Here is an 8,733-nt window from a genome sequence, read left to right on the forward strand (position 1 = left end):
GCTAGGCCATCAAAATATTTTTTTCAAAAAAATCCCAGGCCCCCCCCCCCCCCCCCCCCCAAGATAAGAAAATGGTTGTTGCCTAACAAGGAGACAATTTATCACTTTCTTGTTCTGTAAATTACAACACACTTCTACCTATCGAATTTAAACGCGAAGCTTCAGGTGTTTATAAGTCGCTTCAGGTGTTTATAAGTCGCTTCAGGTGTTTATAAGTCGGTATTTGCATTTCATTTTGTATTAACTTTTGATTTCCAAAATCCCCATCTGTAAAAAGAGATTCGTAAAATTATTATACTGATGATTTGACATGTGTCTAATATCGGATCAAACTAAGTATAAGTATTTGATTGTCCCGTAAGATTTGACACAAAGTCAATTTTTGTATGCACTTTCGAAATTCATAAGAACAAATATTTCTAAATGACTTACTTATCGGGATTACAGCTTCAATTCGTATTTTATGTAAACATACACATAGTTTAATTTCTAATACTTTTCCGAAAAATTGAAACACCTCTAAATTGAAAGAGACATGTTCACCCCGATATTTTGGATATTTTTATATAGTGTAGGATAGTCAGTGGCAGAAGCGAAAAATTAGTGAATGAGCAAATACAGTGTTTGAAAAGAGGGCCAAAAGATACCAGAGGGACAGTCAAACTCATGGATATTATACACATTTCTTGCCAATACGAAGCCATAAAGAAAATAATACCGTGATTGCTTTCTGATATAATTGAAAACCATTCTTTATACAGTATAATCAAGTTCTGGAGTAAACAAACATTAAGGTCCATGTAAATCAGAGGATGTGATAAGAATGTCAATGAGACTCTACATCCAAGTCCCCAATCTATAAAGAAAGATAACAATTAAAGGTCACAGTACAGCCTTCAACACGGAGCATTGGCTCACACCGAACAGCAAGCTATTCAGGGCACACACATGACTAGTGTAAATTAATTGAAGCTTAAAATAAGTGACTATATATATAGTAGAAAGGTGTTTTATACGTTTCTTTTATGTGTATTGATAGTGTGTCTTAAACGACAGAGTTTATGAGTTTGAAATAACACACGGCTGAACATTGTTTTAAATGAGAGAATAATTTAATTTCCGTCTGGTCGTAAAAAGTTTCTATGGTCACATTTTTGTATTTTAGCCCTTTAATGGGGTACCCCTTAATTTACGGTTTTGGGTAGTCACTTTAAATTCCAAAAACTAAATGTTTTTGGTAAATTTCTTAATATGTTCGTTAATATTTTCGATGCACATATTATCGAGGAACATCGGAATGATGAAGACATAAATATAATACTATCCCAAGTAAAACTTTCACAAAGCACAAAAATGTCAGTATTCACCTCAAAAGCTTACAAAACAGACTTATTAAGAAAGGATATAGTTACGATACTGTTGTCAGGTCATTAAAGATTGCATATTTTGGCTTTAATATTGGTTCACTTATAGGGTCTTTGCACCGGGACTAAACACATTTATTTAAAAAAAAAAAACAGATGTTGGCATGACACGGGTTATATTATTCTCATATATTTTATGATAGTATGATACTCAAACCCTAACGGGAGGGATTGTGCCTGATATTCATCTGATGAAGAAATAATCTTTCAATCAGTTTAATTGAGGTCTGTAGCTGGCATGTCAGTTAACTGCTGGTAGTCTGTTGTTATTTATGTATTATTGTCATTTTGTTTATTTTCTTTTGTTACATCTTCTGACATCGGACTCGGACTTCTCTTGAAGTGAATTTTAATTGTGCGTATTGCTATACGTTTACATTTCTACATTGGCTAGAGGTATATGGGAGGGTTGAGATCTCATAAACATGTTTAACCCCGCCGCAATTTTGCGCCTGTCCCAAGTCAGGAACCTCTGGCCTTTGTTAGTCTTGTATGATTTTTAATTTAAGTTTCTTGTGTATAATTCGGAGTTGAGTATGACGTCCATATCACTGAACCAGTATACATATTTTTTAGGGGCCAGCTGAAGAACGATTCCGAGCGCGGGAGTTTCTCGCCTGTTTGTAAACAGTAATTTGGCAAACAAATCATATCATTAACTGTAACAGTTTCTTTTGAATAACGATAACAAGCAAAATTCAAAATTTATAACATGACTTTGAACTTCGACCTTGATCTCAATTTCAAGGTCAATCACTTGAATGGTTGTGGAGAAATACTGATTTGAAATACATAAGGGGAGAAAACTCCTATAAGGGTTAACCAAAACACTTATTGTAAACTGTTATTTGGCAAACACATCATATTATTTATTGTCACAGTTTCTGTGGAATAACGATAACAAGCAAAATCAAAATTTAGAACATGACCTTGACCTTTGACCTTGACCTCAATTTCCTTCAAATGGACCAAGGACTTCATATCAAAAGACTGTAGGTCTCTACGACTTATAACGTATGAATTTAACCAACAAATCGCCTATCTTAATTTTTCAAAGGGAAATAACTCCAATAAAATGTCTTCCGATCACTCAAGTCAAATAAACCAAATCATTCTCAAGAGTAGACGAACAATTTGGTGAAAACAGTTTGCTAAAATCTTTTACGGTTTAAGATATAGCGATAACAAGAAAAAGGGGACACGGGGAGATAACTCCCAAAAGAATAAGTGTTCGGTCACACAGGGTGAGTTTTGAAATCCCCATTTCTGTACAACATCATGGGCCAAAAATCCATTCGATATGTTGTAAGACAAAAAAGCATCTCAGACGGCAGAAGAAAAAAAAATCAGAAGAAGAAAAACAAAAGGTCTTTCCACGAAAAGTGGAAAGACCTAATAATGTGCATTAATAATGTGGTTGTGTTACATAAGGACAACATCTATCATTTCACATCCTTATACTGACATTTCTAAACATGGCTTTAATTTATTTTCTGGTTAACAGTAATACATCATGCGGTTGGTTTTTGGTACATCTTTTTTTATACGTCATAGGAAACTATTATTTACGTTGAAGCCCGAACATATTTTCTCAGTTTTATACATACAGACACCACGATGAAGACGTGCACATTTATTGTATTTTCCTTTCTATATATTGTCTCCTCGGGTTTACATGGTAAGCATAAATACATTTACTACCAATGTGATTAAACGGGGATTTCTGTATGAAATGAAGGACAAACAAAAACAAAAAGATAAATATCAGAGATTGAGTTCTTATTTTTACACAACATTTTTGGCTTTCTCTTTAATATGCTTGATTAGTTATATGAGCTTTTGTCCATTTATGTGTAGATTGAATTTCACAAGGATAACCAAACTTGTAAAATAACCAGTGGGAATATTGAACTTGATGGGCATGGAATAGCTTAAACATCAACTTAAACCACACATTTTCATTTGATTTAACTAAATCGTCATTGTACCGTAAATGGGCTGTTCATCCAGACCAACACTTTGAAGTATGTGTACAATAATAACAAAGTTGGCGACTCCATATTTTACATCATTTAAAGGAAATATACATTACATATATTTGAAAATCTCAATAATGTAGTATGTTTCCCAAATTAAGATGGCATTACATTCATAGTATACTGTTGGCGGTTGTGAGCGGTCTGTTGTGTTCTTTTTGTTTTGATTGTTTTGTTTTCATCGGAAACAACGTTCTTAAATCTGTTAACTTCTGTGTCACTTGGTCTCTTATGGAGAGTTGACTCTATGGGAATCATACCAACTGTTCTTTTTTTTTATATATATATATGATTAAGACTATAATTGAGTTGGAACTAATGATGCTAAAATGTCATTCAGTACGGGACTACCGTAGCACTGGCCAGTGATTTGACATTACAGGTATTCATGTTTGGGATATGATATACAATTATAGCGTCAATATATAATGCAGGAAGGGCTATCACTATAATGACGGGTTGCGTTTCATTTTTTTTTAAATGTACAGTTGACAATAAATTAATTCAGATGTCAAAGCGGAAAACACATCAGCATATCAAATAACTAAAGTCAAAAACTTCGAGACAGCAATAAAGACATTATACTCTTTGTGGTGCACAGGCATTTGTTTCTATCCATAAGAAGGTCGACTATCCATATATAGTGAATAAATTAACCTAAACACGAAAAAAAATCCAGTCCGGTAAACCACAGGCACTTGTTTCTATCCATAGGAAGGTCGACTATCCATATAAAGACCTTCCTATGGATAGAAACAAGTGCCTGTGCGGTAAACCCAAAATGGCTCATAACTTATGAAAATAAATAGATGTACTATGCATTCAAATGAGATAAAAATCCAACACGGACCACCTATAACGTAAATGTAAACAACTCAAAATCATACTTTATTATTGTTTTTTTATTTTGGTTATTACTTGAAGGTTGTAAACTGATTGAAACCCCAAATCTGTACAGATACAAACTATTGTCCGACTTTGGCATTGCTATTGGAAATCCAGTAAGCGGTAGTATAAAAATCACTGTAAAGGCAAGACACGATGCGCACATAGCTTTAATGTCTTCAAATTCTGAGCAAAGTCCTCTTTATGAGATAGTATTGGGTGGTTGGTCTAACTCAAAGTCGGTAATCCGTGACAGGAAACAAGGTAACGCGTTGGCAACGCATGTTGGAAGAGTTCTAAATGAAAACAGTTACAGAACATTTTTTATCAAATGGAACAATGGACGCATCACAGTGCAAAATGGACGGAAACAGAGAATCGTCGAATGGACTGATGTCTCCAACCCATTAAGAATCAGAAATATTGGAGTTTCTACAGGATGGGGTGCAACTGGAGTTTGGAGAATTTCATGTTAAGGTACCTACTTTTCGTGGTGTTTTTTTTTATAAAGTCGCAGTTATTTTTGTTTTATTATTTTTTTATTTATTTTAGTTTTTTCATCAATCAACACTAACTATCAAATAAAGATTATAGTACACATATATTAATAGCGTAAAATCATGTAAACTGGTCGTACAATTAATAGTATGCTAGACAAATTAAATTTAAATTTCGTTATTTAAAAAACTCGTAAATAAACTCATCATACATACAAGGACTAAATTTTGTATATACGCCAGACGCGCGTTTCGTCTACAAAAGACTCATCAGTGACGCTCGAATCCAAAAAAGTTAAAAAGGCCAAATAAATTACGAAGTTGTAATATATAGATAGGAAGATGTGGTGTGAGTGCCAATGAAACAACTCTCCATCCAAATAACAATTTATAAAAGTAAACCATTAAAGGTCAATGAACGGCCTTCACCACGGAGCCTTGGCTCACACCGAACAAAAAGCTATAAAGGGCCCAAAATTACTAGTGTAAAAACCATTCAAACGGGAAAACCAACGGTCTAATATGTCTATTTTTATTACTATCGTAGGTGGGGCATTATGTTTTCTGGTCTGTGCCTCCGTTCGTTCGTTCGTTCGTCCGTCTGTGCGTCCGTTCGCTTCAGGTTAAAGTTTTTTATCAAGGTAGTTTTTGAAGAAGTTGAAGTCCAATCAACTTGAAACTTAGTACACATGTTCCCAATGATATGATCTTTCTAATTTCAATGCAAAATTATAGTTTTGACCACAATTTCATAGTCCACTGAACATAGAAAATGATAGTGCGAAGTTCAGGTTAAAGTTTTTGGTCAAGGTAGTTTTTGATGAAGTTAAAGTTACATCAACTTGAAACTTAGTACACATGTTTCCTATGATATGATCTTTCTAAATATAATTCCAAATTAAAGTTTTGACCCCAATTTCACGGTCCAATGAACATAGAAAATTATAGTGCGAGTGGGGCATCCGTGTACTATGGACACATTCTTGTTTTCTCTCAATCACATATTCATAATTGAAGAAACAATCAACTAGTACAATACGGATCAAATTGGATTCAGGATTGACTTTTAAGTGATATTGTGGTAGGATATAAAACCAAGAACTGTGGTGGCAGATTTGAAATAAAAGTAGTTGGGTCGGTAAGATTGTTTGAATGTATAACATGTTTATATATGACACCCTCTTCCAAACAATTACCATGTTGTTTCATTTTCTTCGAAGCTTAACGACTATAATCACTTCAAAAAACGTTCTGACTGACATAAGACCAACAAAGTTAAATAATGTAACATGGAATTTATAACTTATGTGAAACTGTTATTTTATCTAATCTTTATGGTTATTTTTTTCTCTTTGTAGCTATTTAAAGAGAATAAGTCCATATAAAGCAGACGATTAAAACTGTAGTATTAAAAGTTTGATATTTTTCTGAATTTTTATTGAATATAATCAGATTTATATATATACTTTAAAACAGGTTATATTCCTGTGTTGTTGTTTTTTCATTCGTATAAATCTCACATAATCCACAAAAAAAGAAATTCTTTAAAAAACAAAATAATACAAGCGTAACCATTTTTATGGTTGAATATGAAATAATAAGTTATTTCTATGAATTAAAGTTTGCCATTAGTTTCCTTGTGATGTAGTTATTCAGTTGAAGTTAACTAAGTGTTGATAGCTCAGTGGAAAATGTATGTTTTTGCTTTTGAGATTTTGCATGTGCAGGAAATAAAATTGCATTTAATTACGCTTTGTATGGGCACATATGAATACGGTCCGTGTATATTTGTGTTCATTCATTTTTAGTTTTGAAATATCAAAAACAAAAAACAAAAAACGAAAGTGTTTTCATTTTTCGTTTCTGATTTCTTAAAAACCAAAATGAGTTTTCGTTTTTCATTTTGTATTTCTCGAAAACCAAAATGGGAAACGGAAGTGTTTTCATTTTTCGTTTTTGATTTTTCCAAAACCAAAATGAATATCGAGAGTGGTTTTGTTTTTTTCGTTTTCCCTGTCTTTTATTTATCATCCACGCACGAACTAGTCTCAGAAAAAAAATCTGTACTTTAATCTCACTTTAAGGTATAAAGATGTGATTTTTTTTCTGAAACGAGTGCTTCGGTTACCATCCACAAGAAATTGCTGTAATCCGATGTTCAGTACTTCAGTACTTTGATTTTCCAATGCAATCACATAATCATTAAGTAATAATTTTGCTTTGGTAATCAGAAAATGATTTTCTTTAGTAATCAAATAATCATAAAGTAAAAGTTTGGTAATTATTTAATAATATAACAGTTTAAATGTAAAATATTAATAACAAATCAAATCAAATATTTTATTGTCGTAAAAACTTTACAGTTTGTGACCAACATATATTAACACAATAACCATAAGATAAGATAAGATATGAATTTTATTAATCTGATCAAGAACCCATAAAGGGCATCATTTTACAACACAATATGATTGGAAAAGGCAAAACAGAAAACTATTACCACACTTTAACGTATGGACAGGATCAGAGCCTAACACAACATGTGTTTTATATAACAATTATATTAAATCTTATAACAATAAAATATCATATTACTTCATATTTTTTGTTTACATCTGGATCTTATTTCTAAACCTTTAATAATGTATTTTCCTAGGCATACGAGAGTTGGTAAATGCTCATTTGTGAACAGCCAGAAATATTTCTTATCATTAGGTAGTTCTTTAAAGTTACTGAGTACAAAAAGTGATAACTTTATCAAATAATAATTTCCTCTGTTCACCATATATACATACTTACTGTATATCAAACATACACCATAAAACAACATCCAAATTTATAACAAACAAGCTGTTAAGAGTCCCCTGCCTTCAGTTCTAATACTTTTTCAAGAAGGATCCTAACTTATTTGTTTGAAGGGCGTTGATGGATTTAGTAAATAATGATTTTTTTCTTCTTCAGTTAAATTAATAAAGTTATTATTTTCAGTACATATGTGTTGAAAATATGCTTTTATTAGAGTTTTATTATAATCACAATAGAGTAAAAAATGTTTCTCATCCTCTAGTATTTTACATTTATGACAAAGTCGTTCCTCTCTTGTGATTTTAAAATATCTCCCCTTTTCAATCAAGAGGATGATCACTTATTCTAAATTTAGTGATTAATCTCCTTATCTGAAAATTAGATATATTTAGTTAACATTCTAGTTTGTACTCTTTTCTAAGATTTTTATATAGATACACTTTACTTTCATCATCAATGTTTTCAAATTTAGTTTCAATTAAATCTTCATATCTAATTTTCATTTTTAACTTTATATCGTTTTTTTAATTTTATTTACATCTTTTATGTCCTTACAAGTAGAAAGAATATTAAGGTCAATATTAGTCTCTTCAACAATATTTTTCGCATATGTATACCATGAATAAGTTCCTGTCAAATCTAGAGGCTGTGCTAGAGAAAAAGCTTCCTTTATCAATGGATTAATATTATCATAATATAGTCTAGCTAAATATAAAAGGGTTTGTGTTTTAATAAAACATTCTATAGGCAATCTCCCTAATTCAACTCTTGCTCCGAAATTGGATGCCTTTTTTCTTATTCCTAGAGTAGATTTTATTAATCGCAGGCTAAACAAAAATGAGGAAAAAAAATTAATAAAAATATTCCTCTCAATACTATCTTTTGATTGTAAGAATCTTCTGTCCAAGTTTGGTAAAAATCCAGGATAGTTTTATGAATCTACTAAATGAATAAAATAAACTCATCATAGATACCAGGACTGAATTTTGTATATACGCCAGACGCGCGTTTCGTCTACAAAAGACTCATCAGTGACGCTCGAATCCAAAAAGTTAAAAAGTTCAAATAAAGTACGAAGTTGAAGAG

The 8,733-nt window shown here is 31.8% G+C and overlaps 1 long non-coding RNA gene across 1 annotated transcript; it reads left to right on the forward strand.

The window, feature by feature from the left end:
• The first annotated feature begins 3,042 nt into the window (after positions 1 to 3,042).
• Positions 3,043 to 6,268, forward strand: LOC139511657 (uncharacterized). The gene is made up of 3 exons (XR_011662065.1): positions 3,043 to 3,102; positions 4,385 to 4,461; positions 6,201 to 6,268. It is a non-coding gene; the product is annotated as an uncharacterized lncRNA (long non-coding RNA).
• Positions 6,269 to 8,733: the final 2,465 nt, after the last annotated feature.

Source organism: Mytilus edulis, chromosome 2 (genome assembly GCF_963676685.1).
Source record: "Mytilus edulis chromosome 2, xbMytEdul2.2, whole genome shotgun sequence".
Taxonomy (NCBI): domain Eukaryota; kingdom Metazoa; phylum Mollusca; class Bivalvia; order Mytilida; family Mytilidae; genus Mytilus; species Mytilus edulis.